At 43.0% G+C, this 15,133-nt stretch overlaps 1 non-coding gene across 1 annotated transcript; it reads right to left on the bottom strand.

Annotated features, from left to right (window-relative positions):
• Positions 1 to 846: 846 nt before the first annotated feature.
• TRNAG-GCC lies at positions 847 to 917 on the bottom strand. Its single transcript has one exon. It is a non-coding gene; the product is annotated as a tRNA-Gly (tRNA).
• Positions 918 to 15,133: the final 14,216 nt, after the last annotated feature.

Raw genomic sequence — 15,133 nt, 5'->3', positions numbered from 1 at the left:
CAGAGAGCAGAGGCCGTGGGAGAGCGGGCCTAGGCAAGGTCTGGAAGGTGTAGGGGATTCAGCTGTGCCAGAGACATCAACGACCCCATGTCGGGACACGCATTTAGGTGTCAGGTGTGTGTTTGGGGTTGAGATTAAAAGAGGGACAATGCAGGGGACAGACGCAAGGCAGGATCCCTGAGGAAAGCTGTGGGTTGTGGTCAGGTGGTGTTGGGGGGTTGGGGTGGGAGATGCGAGGTGGCGGTTGGGGTGGCGACGGCGGCGTCGGCGGCGTGCGGTCCGGATTAGGAGAAATCCTGTGGACGTGCGCGATAGAGTGAACACAGACTGTGCAAATGCGGTGATGTTCCTAAGTATTTCGAATTCACTCGTGGGCTTTAATGAGTGTGGGACCCTCTAGGAGGATGCGATGTGTCTTGACACTGTCTTCGGGGACGCCGCTTCCGTTGGGAGTAGTTGGGCCCATATGGCATGATGTTGGGGGAGAGCGAGCGAGTGCGCGAGGAAACGTGTTGAAATGGGACAGGGGTGGGGCGAGCGGGCGCAAGGGTGTGGTGCGTGTGGTGCGTGTGGTGCTTGTGGTGCGTGTGGTGCTTGTGGCGCGTGTGACCGAGGCGCTGGAAGGGGAGTGAAGACAAAAAGGGAGAGAGAGACGGCGTCGCGCAGGAGGGTGGCCGGGCGGGAAAGGTGTCCTGGCGACCATCTGTGTGGGTAGGGCGGAGAGGGGCGTCGCGCGTGGGAGCGGGAGTTGGTGTGTGGGATGCGCGCCGTGTCCCTGAGGGGAAAGGAAGCAGAGCGGAGCGCCGCTAGGCGTTGGGGCTGCGAGACCAAAAGGGGCCGGCGTGCTGCATGGGCCGGGAATCGAACCCGGGCCTCCCGCGTGGCAGGCGAGAATTCTACCACTGAACCACCCATGCACCCTTGGTGGCAGTCCCCAGCAGATCCTTGCACAGCAGCGCTGGCCACCAGCCGCTGGGCACTGGTTACCGCCCGCCGTGGGCATCTGCTCCACCGGGGCGTGCACGAGGGGCCCGATGGGGCAAGGGAGCTGGCGGGCGACCCGATGGAGAGGCTCCAGTCGCGTCCAGGGCCCCGGGACGCCGCGCACCCACGGAGGAGGCCCATCGCCCCACCCTACGCGATCCCTGCCGCCCCGGCCGCCAGACAGACCGCCTGGCGGTGTGTCGCCAGAGGAAGCCAGGAGAGGGACCAGACTTGGCTGTAGTGGCTAAGTGCGGATGTTCTCTTCCGAGAGGCCAGGCCCCGACCCGTACTCCCTTTCGGGGCAGACTGGCTGGCATCCCCGCCTGTGTCGTGTGTGAGACCGCCCAGGCAGCCGCCTCCCGACTGCTGTTGCGGGAAGGTCTACTTGATCACCAAACCGGAGAGTTACGTCCTATTATTTCCCATTTCGTAAAGATCACGTTTGATGTGGTCTTAGAAGCAGGGCCAACTAAATTGTTGGTATTTTAGAAAGATTAACCGTACTAAGACTAACCGTAGTAGGTCTGACATCCCTGTTGTCTGAGCTTAAATAAGTGTAACGGACGTTCTGGGATTCTCTTATCAAGAACCCCTGGATGCCTCATGTAGCTACTATGGTAGTGTCACTGTGTTTGTCGATGGGAGTGTCAGAGTGTTTGGTAGAATGTTTCCAAACGGTAGAGAACTCTGAAAGGTTATCTGAGAATTTCAAAGAACGAGGGGGAAGTTAGTCATTACTAAAACTTTTTTTTTTTTTTTAATTCAAAATAACTGGCAGGATCGGTTGCATGTTTCAGTGTAAAAACTAAACACAGGACTGGCCCATTTGCTCAGAGCGCGGTGTTATAACACCATGGTCAAAGGTTTGGATCCCTGTACCTGCCAGCCGCCAAAAAGAAAAAAAAAGTTAAATACAGTCGAACTAATTATAAATTCGTGGTTCTCCATCATTTGTTATTTTGAATTACTAGGGGGTTTGTGTGTTCCACCCACAGATGTTTTTCTACCTTCCCATGGGAAATTCAGGGCTCTTCTTAAACCCGATGATCATATTCAGGGAGAACTTCAGACCTCAGTGCCGTACCTACCTCTTCGGACAAACACTCGGCATATGGGCTTAATTTCAGGAGAGGACAGAATCGTGGTTACTAGAGGTGGGAAGAGGGGGGGTTAGCGAGAAATTAGTTAATGGACACGAGGAATAATTATGTTTCGTAATTATGAACATGCTAATTATCCTGATTTGATCATCACACATTGGACGCAGGTTTTGTTTTTTTGTTTTTTTTAAGATGACCGGTAAGGGGACCTTAACCCTTGACTTGGTGTTGTCAGCACCACACTCAGCCAGTGAGCAAACCGGCCATCCCTATATGGGATCCGAACCCGCGGCCTTGGTGTTATCAGCACCGCACTCTCCCGAGTGAGCCACGGGCCGGCCCCTGGACCAGGTTTTGATACTCAAGTCTGTACCCCACAAATATGCTTTAATGCATTATGCTTTAATAAAAAATATAAATACACAAGTAAATAAATATACAAAATTCAGAAAGTGATGTAACTGGGCTTCAAAGAACTTACCGAAATAAGAAAATCAGGCTGACCTTCCAAGCAGGGATCCCTAGTTCAAATCAGCAGCGAGCTCGTCTTCCAACACTCATCCACGCATTCCCTACCCCATTTCCTCAAACCAGCAGTGAACTTGATTTTATTTGTGTCTGGGTCTCAACTTAGGGAGAAAAAGGCAGTCGCTTTCTGCTGGCCCTAAGCAATTGAGAAGGAAACAAGGACCTGAATGTCTCACAGCAGGAATGGTATCGTGTTCTGGGGCTTGGATTTACCCATCTCAGACCTAAAGTTGTAATCTCCAGGTGACGGCAGAAATTCAGGTGATGGAACGTTAGTGTCTGACTACAGATCCATAAATAAGATCTGCAAAAGAAGGATAAAACCTGTTAGTCTCTGTGGCGCAAGTGGTTAGTGTGTTCGGTCTTTAACCATAATGGTTGGTGGTTCGAGTCCACCCAGACAGGCCTAGAGTTTCCTTTCAGTTACAGTCAAAGGCCGTCCTCCCCACTCGACGTGGCTTTCACTTTTCTCCATCCTTCCTTTCAGACACACAAGTTCTACTTCTAATCCGAAGTCCTACGAATTGGTTGCCTCGTAGAAGACGTTTCCCACCTTCTTCTACCCCATACGATTGGAGGTCATGTAGGGCCGAACTAGAGGTTTCTGTACTTCCTCCCACGAGAATCCTTTGAGAGCTTCTTTCCTGCAGAAACTCTCAGCCTTTGCATGTGGGCGCTAATGCTACAGAAAACGGCGATGACTCTTACTCGCTCAATTAATTCTCACTGCAGATGCTAAACAGCTGAAGAAACCCAATGACCTCTGGCCAGTTTTAAACAGTGTAGGGGCAGCAAAACTCCACCTCCACTCTCTAAGGGTCCTGGCTGGGCCTGATAATTAAATTGGCATATGATAAACAGCAGAGAAGCATACAAATTTCCTTAATACAAGTTTTACATGCCACAAGAGCTCTCATAAGGAAATGAAGACCCAAAGAAGCAGTTAGTCAGTTACTTATATACTGAATTGGACAAAGAGTAGTAAGTTATAAAGAAGCAACTAAATTATGTAGAGAGGCTTAAAAGATGAGAGTTATTTTAACAAGGTCTGTACAGAATTCTGTCTCAACTTCTCATCCTGGGATAAGGATATATTGCACCTTTCATACGACAATCTCATCTCCTGATCTTTTTGCACCTGCTGTTTTTCAAGTGACTTTAACTTAAATAGTCAATATGCCAGAGTGGTATATTTTTTATTCCTTCAAGGGTCATTATTCCACTCAGTAATGTGCTCTAATTTATCTTGCTATTCACTTAGAGTTGAAGACTGCTTTTACACACAGGGCTGTGGTAAAGGTCCTAGAAATAATCCTTTATGGTCTTTGCCCTTGGCCTCAGCTCTTATTTTATATTACACTCTCTTCAAGTGATGTCACTCTCGTGTCTGCAATTATACAGACAACTCTCAAATTTGTGTCTCCCACACATTTCTGAGTTCTATATCCCTCCGTGTATCTACCTGCCTGCTCCACATAACCCTTTGGTCCTCAGGGTCACCCTCCCCCATACCGATTTCATCTTCTCCACACTCCCCTAAGCAGGAGTCTTCTCTAGTGTCGCCTCTCCTAGTGATTGGTACCATCCGTCAGGGGAACAAGCCAGAGAGAAGGAGCACTTCCTTGAAGTTTCTTTCCCTCACTCAGCATTTATCTAGTCCTTTTCACTTTAATTCTCTGGCTTCCCTTCCTGTTGGCCTCCAGTCAGGCAGCTCAGGGAGTGGACCCATGTCAGCTTGTGGAATCCTGGTGGAATATGAAGAACTCCAGTGGGCTGGCCTTTCCCCTATGCCAAAGCCAACTCTTTGTCTTCTCAGGTGTCCTTCTTAGCTCAGGAGTCAACACCAGAAGACCACAAAAAGGAAACTCTCTGTTGGCTAAAGCAAATTTTTTATGATTGTCTGGTCCTCTTGAAGCCTTAAAAAAAAAAACCCACAAAAATCCAGATATCCCTAGTCTCTGAATATGTACCTGTTATTCACAAATTCATTCAGGCATGCATTCATTTAATTCAACGAACATGTATTGACAACTGTTATGTGCCAGGCATTCTGCCAGGGGCTGGAAATAAAATGATGGGCAAGAAAACAGGTACAGTTACTATGATTATTCAGCTCATAACCTACTTCCTTGTATTCCTTGCAACAAAGACAGTGTGGACTGTTTGTGCTCCTTGGGGAATTTCCAGCACAAATAAACTCTATGGTCCCTAATTCTTCCTTTTCTTCTATTTACAAAACTATAGAGGTTACAAGGCTGTGCTGTGCAGGCACCCCATATTGGCTGAAGGAAACCAGTTTTTGGAATCACTCCAATCTGTTCGGCTTCCAGGCTCAGAATAAAAAAGCTGGGTCCTTGGCCACAAAGTCAACCTCCCCCATATGCCAGAGCTAGGACCTGGCAGTACCCTCAGGGTTTAACCCTAGTGTTTGGCCACAAATGATTCAACAGGAACTGTCAGCCAGCGAACTCTGTCTGAACTTTGTAGTGTAATCAGTTAGGCTTTCAGCTGTTAACTTAAAGCCTAGTTGGTTCAGAGTTCATCCAGAGACTGCTGTCCTTTGAGACACAAAACACCCTTCCTCTGCCCCCAGAACTTCATGTTTTCCATCTCTTCATAAGCTATTCATCTCATTTTTGAGTTTTTCCTGGTGTAGATGAGGCTCCTTGGGTAGTTTCCACCCCATACCCAATGTAAAGTGTTGAGACAGGCATAGGTTAACTGCTATAGACACTCCCATTCAGAAGGAGGAATTTGGAGGCTCACAACAATCACTAGTCCATAGCAATTCTGACATCCAGCCAGATACGTGTCACCAGTTCCTTAATTAAGGCCTACTACTGCTCACTGGGAAAATGATTCTCTGTGGCTCTCAATTCCACCTCTTGTGTTATCCTTACTATTCCATAAGAAATAGCCAGTGTTTGTAGCTGATCGTTTTCTCAGTCTGCTTCTTGTGCATAGATGTTTGGAGGTCCAAAGTCCTCTTTTAATCTTGTACTGTCTTTATCCCTTTCAGTCCATGCTGATATTCTTCCTTTAAAAACTTTGAGAGTTTCTTACATATTAATTTATATTCCACCTATTAGACAAAAGCCACACACACAAATCTCTTTGAGATAAGTCCTTTTCTACCGTGGGCTCTTGGTGAGGTTGCTATGGGTCAATGCCGTTAAGAATCTTAAAAGCCTCTTTGTTTAACAGAAAGGGTCTATGAGGCATACCCCTAAGATTGATATAATGCCTTCTTTCTGTCTGAAAGGGTCCAAGAGGCAGTACTTCAAATTTCCTGAGGCATTAATAAGGAGTTCCATAGGTACAACCTTAGCTTCATCTTTCGCCTATGACCATGTTATCCTAATGGTATCCTGGGTTTGACCTTTGTTTGGAGGCCCTCTCTTTCTCTGAGAAGCATTTGCTAAATGGAAAAGTATCCTAAGCCTTTACATTTCCTACAAGTTCCACTTGAAAATTGAGCAGTTTGTTCTTCAGGTTGTCTGTCTTTTAGTAGTGCTTTGTTATAGGCAACTAGAAAAAGCCAGGCAGCCCCTTCAGTACTCTGCATGAAAAATTACTTAGCTAGATCGCTAAATTCATTAGGTACATTTCCTACTTTCCATATTATTACCAGCAATAGTGCTGATGTGCTTTCTACCAATACAAAGCAAGGGCCCCTCTTCATCTGGCATCCAATAATATATATCTCATTTTACTTCAAGCCATCACTATCAGTCTTCTTGAGACCCAGTCTTCTGTCAGCCAGTCAGTGTCCAAAACACCACCACGTGCCTTAGCTACAGTTATGGTAGCATCCCACTTCCAGGCAGCAAATTCTGTCCTGATTACCTATTGCTGCGCGTAAAAGCCACCCTAAACTTAGTGGCATAAAGCAATGTCATTGTATTATGTTCACAGATTCTGTGAGTCAGGATTCAGACATAATTTCTACCAATGATTCAAGGAACAGAACTTCCATTTTAGACAAAATCTCTGAGAGACTAGAAAGAAAAAAGGGAACACTTTCCACCTCCTTCTATGCAGTTAATGTAATACGTAGCTTATAGTGTGGTTTAAACTCAAGCACAGTAAAAAAGAGAAAAAATACAGGTATAGTAGTTACCTCTGGGGGAAATAAGGGGAACCGTTTGGTGAGAGTAAGAGGGTTTCAAAAGCACTGGTAATATTACATTCCATATAACAGAAGGGGAACATCTGGGTTCTTTTTAAAAAAATTTTCTTTATATTGTGCATTTATATTATTTATAAATTTATACTTATAATAGATTTCAGTTCATTTAAGTTTGGTGTTGGATCAGAGAAGTTGATGGGGGTAAGTATAGTGATTTCCTCACTTTTCACTGTCAACTGTTACTATGTACATATTAAATACAGTAAATGAGAAAACAAAAACTAAAAAATGTGAAATTTACTATTATTACTGTAGTGAGTTATTGTATCTCCCCAAAAGTTACATTCAGGTCCTAACTTCCAGTACCTGTGAATGTGACATTATTTGGAAATAGAGTCTTTGCAGATGTAATCAAGTTAAGATGAGGTCATATTGGAGTAGGGTGTACCCTAAATCCAATGAGTGCTGTCCTTATAAAAAGAGGAGAAAAACATTCAAAGATGCAGGGAAGAAGGGCTTATGGTTTGTGGAACTGCAAACCAAGGGATGCAAATAATTCCCAGGAGCTGAGCTGGCTGGTTAGCTCTTCAGAGCACAGCCTTATAATACTAAGGTCACAGGTTTGGATTGCCAAATGAGCCAGCTGCCCAAAAAAGGATTTCCAGGAGCCACCAGAAGTTAGGAAAAGGTAAGGAAGAAGTCTTCCCTGTTGCTTGGCCTCCCATGGATTTGTCCTTTCCCCCTGGGTGATGGAGCCACCAAAGATTACTCAAATCCTATCTCTTCTGAGAAGTGAGAAGCCCACAAAAGGGGTTAACCTCCCAGAACCCTCAAGAGAGAAGCATTCCTTCCATTTGGGAAATTAACCACAAATTGGGGTTCTCTTCCTGCATTTATTCTCTAGACCAGGAAGTTACAGGAAGAGAACATAGGTGGGGGGTTTTCTAAGTACAGCTTAACAAGTTTAACAATAGACATTCCATAATGCAATTTTCAAGAAGTGAAGTTGATCCACCAACAAAAGCTTGATCTTAGCAAACATTCCTTCTCCCTACACAGCTTCCCAGTATCTTTATATATCAATCAGTAACCCGTCTGTCTTTGAGCCAGCAACCTTGCTGTGTTACAATTCTTTATCTTACAATGGAGACTATATATCCTGGGGGAAATTTCCTGTCCTTTGCAAGGTCAATATTTGAAACTGCAAGGCTTTGGAAAACCAGGCCCTGTGAAATACATTTGCTTTATGCATACTCCATACTTCCCTACAAGTTTCAGAGGGAGCATGGCCCTGCTGACACCTTGGCTTTGAACTTCTGAAAACCAGGCCCTGTGAAATACATTTGCTTTATGCATACTCCATACTTCCCTACAAGTTTCGGAGGGAGCATGGCCCTGCTGACACCTTGGCTTTGAACTTCCAGACTTCAGAACTGTAAGAAAATAAATTTCTGTGGCTTTGCACTACCCAGTTTGTGGTACTTTTTTACAGGAGCCTTAAGAAACTGATAAAATTACCATCATAGAAAGCTCACTGAAATTGTGGTAGAGGGAAGGGAGGAGCCCGGGGGGAAGTGGAAGTGTTGGGAAATCAATTCACACCGTCTAAAAAATAGAGAGTTAAAGATCTATATAGTATTATAATCTGACACATAATTGCTGAATAAAATAAAAAGAGACGTTAAAACTTTGAATTTATCAGAAAGAAAATACTCAAATTAAACATAGATCACTTAGTAAAATGGTTTTTAAAATAATATAACATAAAAGTTATCCTATGCTGAAATGGAAAACTAAAATATCTATACCAATACATTTTAAATGGGTTAAGTCACCTATTAAAGGAAATAAAGATTATCTGATTGGTCCCAAATCAAACCCAGTGGCACTAGATTTTTCTCATTTTGTGGACCTCAAAATTTGGAGAATATGAATGTAAGTTTGGATGAGGTCAGGAACCCACTTTCCTCTAAAGAAAACAAAATGGGAGTATTTTCAACATTAATACGTGATTTTGGCTCAGCCAGTTGTGAACTACTCCCTAGACTCTGAGTCAAGAGCCAATGATACATAAAATCATAGACATTTTAGAATTCATTTATCCAGAAAGGAAAAGCCAATATCTAGTTTTGGAAGCTTCTATTTTGTCCTTACCAGACTCTTTCTTTGGCATGGGTTTGGCTGTATTTCTTGCCTCCTAGCTCCTGTAGGGGGGAAAAATTAATATCATTTCCTCATTAATTGCAAGGTTTGTGGCTGAGACCTGTATAACAAAAGACAGAAGAGACAAGCATACAAGAGAAAAGCATACAAGAGAAAAGCATAACAAACATAAGTTCTACGTGACACAGGTGCTTTCAGAAATGAAGACCCAAAGACTGAGAAAAAACTGTATATTTTTATGGACAGTCATGCAGAGGTGTGATTGGAGGACAAAAGGGTATGATCTGATGGTAATAAACTGGAAGAACTTAGCAGGGCCTGTGTGTTCAGATTTTTCTTGGCCCCCAGTATAGGGAAGGACCCCTCTAGAATGAGAATTTTTTTTTGACCAGTACAGGGAACCAGACCCTTGACCTTGGTGCTACAAGGATGAGCTCTAACCAACTGAGCTAACCAGCCAGCCCCCCAGAATGAGAATCTTATAACCTACTTTCAAGGGAAGTGGATCAGAGAATTCTTGTATAACCTTCTTCAATGGAGAAAGGTGGAAGAAGGTCCTGCTTCTGTGGTTTTCTCGAGTCCTGTCAACTGAAAATATTCAATATGTCAAGGTGCCATATTTTGGGATATTGCGTTCTGAATCCCAACACTCCTCTTTGGATATTCCATTTATCTGAGTCTGGTTCTCAATTCTCATAATGCTGTGACCTACCCAACAACCTTCCAATTAATTCTTTTTTGGACCTCAGTGTTATCAGGCTGTGTTCTAACCAACTGAGCTAACCAGCCAGCCCTTCCAATAAATTCTTTTTCTGCTTCATTTACTAGTTTATTTATGCTGTTTATAACCAAGACCGATAAAATTTAGAGACTGGTAAAAGGAAAATTTGGGTATCTGGAATAGGTGAAAGGGCTTTATTGAGGTGTAAGGCAAAATTCCTTTAATATTCTGGAAAGAGAATCTAAAAGCCCAAACTCTGTTGTATAGTAATTAATGGTCATTTGTTGTTCCTGAGGATCTGTATGTATAATGATTTAGGATTGTGTCACAGGTGTGAGAAATTTAAAGACCGAGGGTTTCCGCTTTTCACACAGCTTTAGAAAAGAGAATGATATAATCAATCCCCTAAATTTTCAATTTATGATGCAGTTTATAATGAAGGGACTTCAATGACTGTGCTAAAAGAGACTTTTATCTCTTACAGCTGCAGGAATAAGATAGATGGAAAATAAAAAGTTTGACTTTGTAAGTTGTCAGGTCACCGTGTCAATTGAATATTCAGATTTTACAGAAATTTAGGGCACTGATCATAGAAAAATGATACCCCTGGAAGCAGAATGGGGACATTTGGGAGGATTTAGAGGATTTAGCATACCCCAACTCCCAACTGAAACTGATCCCCCTTGCCAGATAAGCAATCCATCTTCCTTTGTCTGTGGGATGGACTTACAGTCTCGATTGAAGGCACGGACAAATAATTAGAGATTTCTATGATTGCACTGAAAGAATCAGTTATCACTTGTAATCACAGCTTAGATATAGCCAAGATATGAAACTAAAATTTGATCCTGCAGGTCCAAAAACTATAACATAAGTTAAATTTGGTCTGAAGATTCATCAAAGAAGTGGGAATTGAAATGGAGACATTTGGGTAGATTATTATGAATCTGAGTGCCTCACAACTTCCACTGAGCCCCCTTGCTAGCAAAAGAATTCCCTCTTTCCCTGTATGAATAAGTTGACGTTCTCTTGCTTGGAGATCTTTTAAGATAACACATGAGGTAGTTACATGGTAAGGGAATGCTGACCTATTTCAAGGCCCCCTCCTTCACCTCCTATTCTTCCACACCCATAATTTGAATCAGATACCATCAGAACAACAACAGAAAGGATAACCATAAAGTCTGACTTGATAGAAGATAGAATACACATGAAATAATTGTAAGTCTTTGCTTCCCATCCAAATTTTGGGTTATGATGATTTAGAGTTTCTTAATTCTCATGTAAATCAGTAGACAGAGTAAAGAAGACCACCCTTACCAATGTGGGCAGACAATGCACAATCCATTGAGGACCCAAATAGAACAAAAAGGTGGAGGAAGGGCAAATTTTCTCTCTCTGTTTGAGCTGGGACATCCATATTTCCCTGTTTCCACTGACACTGGTGCTCCTGGTTCTTGGGCTTTCCAACTTGGACTGGGACTTACACTGTCAGCCCCCCTCCTCTGGTTCTCAGGCTTTCATACTCAGACTGAATTGTACCAGTGGCTTTCCTGGTTCTCCAGCTTGTAGACAGTAGCTTGTGGGACTTCTCAGCCTCCGTAATCACATGAGCCAATTCCTATAATAAATCTCTTATTATACCTATCTACTCACACACACACACACACACACACACACACACATCCTGTGTATAAAATCTCCTAGTGGTTCAGTTTTTTGAGGAACTATGGAACTTTATTGGATGGAAACTGGTGTACTGATCATGCGAATGTAAATTATTACAATCACTTTGGAAAGCTATTTCGAAATTCCTACTACAGCTGAACATATGCATGCATGTTCCAGCCATTTTATTGCTAGTATATACCTAACAGAAATATGCTCATGAATATATAGATGTAGATATAGATAGACACTCTCCAAAAGATATGTACAAAATTGTTCCAGCTTTATATTTTCTTAAAAAACATACCATTTAACCTACAATAGACTGCACATATTTGAAATGTTCAATATGATGTTTTGACATATATACATATTTACATATACCAGTGAAACCAACACCATCATCAAGATAGTGAACCTATCCATTACTCCCAAAAGTTCTCTTATAGATCTTTGTAATCCCTCCCTCCTGTCCCCCAGTACCTAACACCCCCACTGACCCACCCATGATAGTTAATTCTAGGTATTGACTTGATTAAAGAACATCTAGAAATCTGGTAAACCTATCTTTATAGGGGTGTCCAGGAGGATGTTTCTAGAAGAGATTAGCATGTGGGCCTGAGTGGACTGAGTGGAAAAGATCTGCCCTCAGTTTGGGCGGGAACATACAATCTGAAGGCCCAGAGAAAACAAAAACGGAAATGGAAATGGTAGAAAAGGCAAATCTCTCTCTTTCTGCTGGAGCTGGAGCTGCAATACTTTGCTCTCTTGTTTGTGAACATCAGAACTCAAGATTCTTCAGCTTTTGGGTTCCAGGACTTATACCAAGGGCACCATCAGTGTCCCTGGTTCTGAGGCCTTGGGACTTAGACTGAACCACACTACCAGAATCCAGTTTGCAGACAGCCTGTTGTGTTATGTGAATTTTATCTTAAAAACAAAACAAAAACAAAACTAAGCATGGTTCTGCAGTACAATGGTCAGCAGATCTAGCTGTATCAGTATATTTATGATTCAGGTTCTCCCAGAGCAGGTGTGTTTTTATCCTACTAGTCCCCAGCCCTGCTGCTTCTGTACCAGAAGGGACTTCTCTCTTAATTCATCTGTCTTGTGTAACCAGATACAAGCATCTTTGCACTACATCCAGATATAAAATGCCTTTTTCAGGGTAGCTCAGAAGCAAAAGTACCATGAAAAGGCAGTTATCCTAAAGTAAAGTCCAACCAAGGCAATTTTCTCTTCTGTATTCTTAGTAAAATGTGTCACCATTTTTGTTGGTTAATTTTATGTGCTGACTTGACTGGGCTACGAGTGCCCAGATATTTGGTTAATCATTATTCTGATATTTCTGTGAGCATTTTTTGGATGAGATTAACATTTAAATTGGTAAACTGTGTAAAGCAGATTTTCTTCTCTGATTTGGGTGGGCCCCATTCAATCAGTTGAAGGCCTGAGTAGAAGAAAAAGACTGACCCTCCCCTGAGTAAAAGAGAATTCTTCCTCCTGCCTGACTGCTTTGGAACTGGGATATCAGGTTTTTTCCTGCCTTTGGACTTAAACTGAAACATCAGCTCTTCCTGAATCTCAAGCCTGCCAACCTATATACTGGAACGAAACCATTTTCTCTCCTGAGACTCCAGCTTGCTGACTCAAGCTGGGGATCTTGGGATTTGCTGGCCTCCATATTCCTGTGAGCCAATTTCTTATAATAAATCTATCTACTTATAATTATGTATCTATCTATATATCTATATCTATCTGTCTGTCTATTTATCTATCTACACGTCCTATTGGTTCTGTTTCTCTGGAGAACCCTGACTAATATACTATCCATCTAATCCAATATCTAAGAAACTTTACTGGCCCCTTCTTTTTCCTCTCATTAACTCCCAGCAGTAAGTCTGAGGGTTCCTGGAATTAAAGGAAGCAGAAACAGTTTTATAGTATTTCTTTAATTGGAGAAATGCTATTGAATAAAATTATTACTTACCTTCAAACCACATGGGGCCTGCTTGAGTTGCAGAAGTGAGAAGTGAGAACTCTCTGGGAGTTCTCCTTCCAGAGAACTTGACAGTGTCTCACTGGAGGGGAAGCCACAAAGCTTAAAACAGAAAGGCCTTGAGGCTTAATGGATATGGTGGGTAGGGAAGGGTTTTGAGCTTATTTTTCCAAGGGTGCTGTGATTCACTAGAGGTGGAACCCCTGGGAAGGTTCCTAGCTGGGAGAGTGGAGGAAGATGAACTCAGTTTGGGAGAGAATGGCCTTAGATCCAAGTGGTCATGAGGAGCTGACAGTTGGATACATGGGTGACCTGAAGAAGATCAGAGAAGTAGGTGTCCCCTTATCTTTGTAGCTGTGGGAAGAGTACAAGTGGATGCCCACATACAATATGAGCAAATATTTTAAACTTATAATTTAACCTAAAAAGAGTAAAATAAAATAAGATCTTTCCTCCTACCTTGATAAACATGCCTTCTTAAGGACGAGTGAAGCTAGGTTTGCATTTAGAATTTTGGAACTTCTGTGCCTGGGCATGGTGGTAGAGCGAGGGCCCTCTGTCCCCAACTCTGGCTCCTTCCTGCACTGACAGTGGTCTTGTGTAGATGTGTGGGCACCTCACCTGCCAAGTCTAAGCTCTGCCTAAAAATCTGTGTGCTTCTCTGACTTCTACAGTTTCCCCACAGTGATTGAAGAAAAGGAAGGGAGGAAGAGAGGGAGGGAGAGAGGAAGAAAGGAAGGAAACATGAAAAACCCCTGTGGTCAGAGGGGGTCGATGAAAAAAATTGTTTTCCTCTACCTTGGCTTGATTTGTGACAATCTTTCTTCCAACTTTTCTGTCACTAAAGCTCCCTGCCATCTTTTGACCCAGGAGGCAGTCACTGCACGCAGCATCACACACGCCACTTCGAAATGTTCTTCAGACATCCCTAAAGGTTTCTAAAATGAGCTTCAATCACGCCTACGAAGTTTTTTACATAGGTGCCGCCAGAAACTCACGGGTGGTTTCACTGGTGGGCTAGTGGTTGCGATTCTGTGCTTTGGTTTCTCCCGCCCGGGTTCAACTCCCGTTCAGGGAAGTTTGTTTCTCTCTCTCTCTTTTTTTTTTTTTTCCTGATCACTGACATCTTAATGTCGTGATTGCTGCGGCGCCCGCCAAAGCCATGCTAAACGATCCTCAACTCAAGGCGGCGAAATCTGCAAGCCTTTCGAACTTCTCCCAGGTGATCTTGAAGTCAATTTTGAGAGCAGAAGGACATAGTCACCAGGGAGCCAAGGAATGCTGTCTGTAACTTGCCATTTTAAGAGGATCACTTCTGATCTATTTATTAAAGTTCGTCTTACAGCTTTGTAGAGTTACTAACTTATTACCATATAGAAATATGTTCCTATTCTTACAAAAGACCAAACGAATTATGAGTAGTTTTTCATGCCTAAAATATGTAAATAAGCATAATGGACTGGTTCGACTTCCTCAATGGGGAACCTGGGAGCAATTGGCGGCAGCTACCACCGGAAATGGCAGTGGATCTGGTAAAATGACCCGGGAGGTCTACACCTCTGGAACCGTAACTGCTCTTAGGGTTTCAACGAACTGGGGGGGGGGAAATTACATCCATTATAAAAGTATGCCCGTGCCAATCAAACCTTTCTAGATTTAGAAGCCATTTGAAATAACTCACTTGTTTCATGTAAAAAATTATATATTTTTAAAAATACAACTCAGTAACTCTCAATAGAGTGGGGTAAAGGAAGGTGAGTTGGAACCTGCCTGGAGAAGTTTTTCGGTTCCCTACATAGAACTGGATGGACGTTACTGGTGCTTTGCAAGGCGAGCCTTGG

Source organism: Galeopterus variegatus, unplaced genomic scaffold (genome assembly GCF_000696425.1).
Source record: "Galeopterus variegatus unplaced genomic scaffold, G_variegatus-3.0.2 Scaffold8714, whole genome shotgun sequence".
NCBI classification, from domain to species: domain Eukaryota; kingdom Metazoa; phylum Chordata; class Mammalia; order Dermoptera; family Cynocephalidae; genus Galeopterus; species Galeopterus variegatus.
The sequence above is the reverse complement of the archived record's forward strand: the minus strand, read 5'-3'. Positions and strand labels throughout refer to the sequence as shown.